The sequence below is a fragment of the Corvus kubaryi genome, unplaced genomic scaffold, assembly GCF_017639235.1.
Source record: "Corvus kubaryi isolate FWS band 111438036 unplaced genomic scaffold, C.kubaryi_AGA036_p1.0 37382, whole genome shotgun sequence".
NCBI classification, from domain to species: domain Eukaryota; kingdom Metazoa; phylum Chordata; class Aves; order Passeriformes; family Corvidae; genus Corvus; species Corvus kubaryi.
The window spans coordinates 2,382,820-2,388,250 of record NW_024581124.1 but is presented as its reverse complement, the minus strand read 5'-3'; positions in this window follow the sequence as shown (position 1 = coordinate 2,388,250).

The following is a 5,431-nucleotide window of genomic DNA, read 5'->3' as shown; positions in this document are numbered from 1 at the left end:
GATTTCTACCACACAGGATCTCGGGAAGCTCACTGCTGCATAGGTGAGGAATACAGCCTACTGAAGACACTATGGGAGAGGAACACTGGGCTTTTGTCTCTCAAGCTCCATTTCTGTGGTTTGAAGCAAGGATAAAGATAATAACATCCTGTCATGAAACAATTTCAGGAGCTAAGTAGAGTATATACAGTCAAGTAGAATTAAGCCATTGTTGTTAACTCTCACCTTCTCTCACCCATGGTACCAGATGAAAAGGACGGTTTCTCTGAAGGAAAAAAAAGCATCATAAGAACTACCATTCACACTGCTATTACCTATAATAGCATAAATCCTCAATATTTGACTATTACAGATAGACTTGAACTCCTTCTCTTTCCTATAAAAATTCCCTCTCCTTTGCCCACTCAGAAGAGAGGCAGGCAATTCCTTCCTCACACCCTGGCTGTGAGGTGATTTGGGACAGAACCCCCTGCTCCCCACACACCTGCCTGCCAGGAAGGCTGAGTGCCCCAGAGCTGCTACAGCTGGACTGGGGAGAGGGGCTGTGCCTTCCAGCCCCTCCTTTTTGACTCCTCAGATCAGCAAAATCACCCCATGTCAGCATATGGAAGTGGTTAGTCAATGAGGGGAGGGTCAGACCCAGCCCTCTAAGCATTGATTGCAAGCTCACAGTTTCTCCCAAAGGCAAAAAAAAAAAAAAAAAAAAGTGTACTTGAACCCCTAGAGCAGATAGGCTGAAGCTGATTTATTGGGGTGATTTAGATCTGTTAAAACAAATTTAATTTTGAATACAATTTTATATCAATTAACAGAGTCTCACAAGTGTAGCCATTAAGGAATCTCTTTCCAAAACCAAAGCCAAATATTCAAGATTTATGAGACTGACTTGCCATATTGGAAGTAACTAATTATTCATAATGATTCTTTGTACTCTGACAGTGATTATGTATTTTCAGTGCAAATGACCATGATGAAGCAAGTGATAAAGGCAGCCCGTGTTTGTGAAAGGGATACCAAGCAGTTAAGGCCTGATTGTTTTGGCAAAGTATTGGGGTAGCAGGGGAAGAAACAACAGAAAACAACTAAGCCCATCATCACAAAACCCAGCTTATTTAACATCCTGAAGTGTCTCCTGGTGCACGTCAGAGCTGTAATGAAAGTCTGTGGTCTCCTTTTATTGCCTTAAGCAATTTTGTATTCAGTTTATTTATTGTGACCTTTTGGTTGTGCTTCCACCTTGGACATGACAGTCTATAACAAAGCAAAGCCTCGCAGACTCAGCTTGCAGCATTTGCAAGAATTGTGGAGCATGTTTGGGGTGAGAGGAACAACGCAGATGTGGGGCATGATTCTCATTTGCATTGAATTTTCTTCACCTCACTCTGACGGCACTGGGCAGAAAAAGCACAGTTACAACGCTGCTTCCACCTCCACTGGATGAAGGAAATGTCTCTGGATTACTCTGCCCTGATTAAAGTACCTGCGAATCGAAAATGATAGTTACACAAGGATGGGGTAGATTTTCACATTGCCTCAGGCTACAAAGAATACAAAAGCACCGCCTTTCTCCTTTTTCATAACTTCCAGTACTGCCCCAGACACAGGAACAGAGTAATTGAGAACAAAGTCCCTGCTCCAGTGAGGTGCTCAGTGCCAGCAAGGTTAATGTCCAGGGGCAGGCTGGTGGCGAGAGCAGTGCCATGTTTACTGCTATGGTTGCTGCTGCTCTGATGCCACACTCCCTCGCGCTATGAACGAGGGTCTAATTTCTGATCCTCAAAAGGCAAAGGCATAGCAAGCTGGTCATTAAAATCTGCAGCAGCATGCATGTGATTAAAATGTTAATGTCAATATTGTAATCAAGGTCTGACTCACAGGACAGCTGGTGAGAGACTTGATCTGTATTGCTTAGCCCCAGTCACCTGATGCACACCAGGGTTACGGAACGGTTGTGCCCCATCACATGGCAGGGATTGGCATTCACTGGCTCATGTGGCGAGCTGGAGGCTGGCTGCTGGAAATGGACAATCAGCTCAAACCCAGGTCCAGCACTGATAAGTTCAGCTGTGCCTGCACTCTAGCAAGAGGAAAGCCTTCCAATAAATTTCCTTGGCATCACCTGAGCTGCAGCTCTGCTGCAAAGGCACTCGTGTCTCCTGCCCACCTGCAGGGCTGCTCCTGGGTTGTCCTGTCCCCTGGCCTCACTTGCCCATCTCTCTTGCTTTTGGAATTTTCTGTGCTAGTTTCTATCCAGCTGAGTTTTAGACATTTAAGCCTGTGGTAAATTTTGCCTGATGTTGTCTAAGCACTGAAAGGGCTATAGTCTGCAAAGCTTCTTTTCAGTAAATTCAGGATTAATGAAGAAGGCCTCCCTATTGTTGGAATGTCTAATACAATTATCCACTGAATGAATGGACTAGGCAGCAGTGGAGGGCTCCCAGGTTTGTGGCAGGGAATTGTCTGTTTTAACATCCATCTGTTTTCATTCCCTCTGATCCATTATCATTCACCTAGAGTTATAACATGATGAATATCATTGTGCGGAATGCCATTTGATGCTGGGGGGGAAACAAAACCACTGTAGGTCTGCCTTCTATTGAAAACACAAAATTGCCTTGGTGGAAGGAAAGGCATGATTGATTCAGAGATGCAGTTTCAAGCAGAGGCATCCTTTCCTGTGTGGACTGCTTGATTTCGTTAATTCCTTTGGATGACCCTTCTGCTGCATCTTCCAACAAGAAAAAATATATATACAAAAATGAGAAAAACTATGGACAATCATAGTGCTGCTGAATTTGTGGAGTTAATTGAAAAAAATAATGGTATTCACAACTTTCCCCAGAAGGCACCTTCGGTTTACGTTCCCAGTGACATTAAACTCCTGTACGTAAACACGGGATGAGAATCTTGATGACCCTGCTGACAGGAAATAAAGAAAGGAACTTTACAGGCAATTTCCACTGTCCTTGTTGGTCAGCAAATTTGGAAGTGAATGAAAAAAGAGAACTAGAAATGCATATTAATGATGGAGGGCCTATAGCACAACAGGAGTGAGATGAGCACTAGCAAGAGAAACTGTTAAAAATGCCCCAGTTTATCTTTTTTAATGACTTACCCTTATGATGTACTTATAAGCAACATAGAAATTACCTTGTAAATGAAAGGACAGGCTCACCAGTGTAAAAATAACTTAGTGAACTCAGTGTAAATGCTTGTTTCCACAAAGTGTCCCTTAAAATACTGGTAAAGCAAATACCGTTGTTAAACCAAATCCATTGTTTAACTGGGTGTATTTAAACTGAGACCTTCCATTAATCCTGGATCTTGGTTGTGCCTTTCAAATACCATACATTTAAAAAATACTATAGTGTCATGAAATACCCATTGGAAATCCCCAGTCCAGCAAAATCCAGGGCAGATAACTGTCTGGCTCCCCACTAGCCTGTAATTACCTGAGGAAGCAGCCAGATTTAGCTATCTTCCTCCTTTAATTGGCACGCAAAAGATTATAGGATTTTATTAGGACACAAATGACACTGATACAAGTGTGATTGAGGCATGCAATGCATGACTGACTATTTGCATTAAGAGGCTTTGCACTACACAAGGGATTTCTACCTTTGGTTTTAAATGGCTTAAATTTAAATGACGTTTCTATGCTACATTTTAAGAGGATGATATTTATTTTAGCGCTTGTCTAAGTGAGGTAGGGCAATGCTGTTGCCAGACACCAGAAACCCTTCTCAAAGAGCCTGTTTGGGCCAGGTGGAAGGGGGTTAATTTTTGACTACTCTGTTGTTACAATTAGATTAGGAATGTAAGAAAATGAAGGAAAGATGGGCATTGAAGTGCCCACGTTGAAACATTTGATGAGTGTGTTAGACACCCAGCTGCCAGTCTGCCACTTCTGGGGACACCAGCCTAATGAAGCCACCATCCCTGGCAATGACTGAACTGGAACACAGTTCAGTGGGAGCAGGTAGCAGGAAATCTTTTGGCTTCCCTTACTTCCACGGCTCCCACTAACTCTGAATCTCCTTCATGGATTTTTTTTCCCTTACACATGAATCTCAATGGACTTCTTTAGGTTTTATTTCACAACATCTTTCTAATGTCTCTCACATCCAGAACTAAAGGCTAGCCCCCAGGAAAGGTGAAAGCAGCTGAAAACGTAAGGAATTAAGCCAAGTCAGTCCAATGGAGCAAAGCCAGCCCCACACAAGGGAGTACCCAGAAGCGATGGTAACATGCTGCAATATCTGACTGTGCGCAATAAAAGATGATAACAGGAGGATTAAGTCCTGCTACCATTGTGCTATGTAGGACAGCCGTGTGCAGGAGCCCTGATCCAGGCACGCCTTCCTCAGTGCTGTCCTTGGGACTGGGCACTGCACTGCTACTCAGTTGGCCACCAAGCCAGTCCCTGTCCCAGGGGAATGCCTGAGGACCAAGCCTTTGGCCAGGTGATCCTGGAGAGAGGAGAGGGCCTGAAACTGCAGGGAAACAAGACGGGAAACAGCCCCCTCCTGCATTGCAGAGCCCAAATGAAACCTCAACTAGATGAATGGACAGGGAGCAGGAGCTAATGAACAGCGTCTCCTGCTTCCACCTCCATGACTCTTAACCCTTGGTTCCCTTACACTGCTCCATGGCACACCTACAGCCCTGGTTGTCCAGCTCCTCTGTCCTGCACCCTCATCACCAGCTCATTCCCTGATTGCTCCCTAACTTGTCCCTTGACCCACAGATTGTTCCCTGGCTCATCCCTCAGCTTTTTCCACGTCTCTCAGCTCTTCCTATGCTCCCCAAGTTGTCCTGAACCCCCAACTGACCCCTCAGCCCGTCCCTCGGCTCAGCGTTTAACCCTCAACTCATCCCGCAGCTCGTTCCCTGTCCCTGGCTCACCCTCCGACCCCCAGGTCACTCCTCGCCCCTGGGCTCATCGTTTGACCCCCAGCCCATCCCGCAGCTCACGCCTGGTCCCACCGCTCTCCGCAGTTCGTCCCCTGTCCCCGGCTCCCCTCCGCGCCCTGTCCCGGCCCGGGGCGCTGCGGGCGGAGACCCCTCCCCGTCCCGGGGCAGGGCGGCCGCGGGTCCGCGGGCGGGAGCCGGGCCGGGGGAAACTTTTCCCGGGGGCTCGGGCGGGCGCGGCGCCCCCGGCCCGCGCGGAGGGGAGGCGAGGCGGCGGCGGGGCGGGAAGGAGGAGGAGGAAGGGGGGGGGCCGGGGGCACGGCCGGGCCTGCGCCGGGGAATGACGCGCAGCTGGCAGCCCTGCTCATGCGCGGCCGGCCGGGCGGTGCTAGCGCCGCGTCCCAGCTCGGGGAGAATGGGGCGGCATCCGGGCAGCGCCGACTGAGCGGCTTCTGGGGGCCGGGGCTGTGCCGCGCCGCGGGCGGCCGGGCTGGGGCGGGCGGGCGAGCGCCATCCGGCA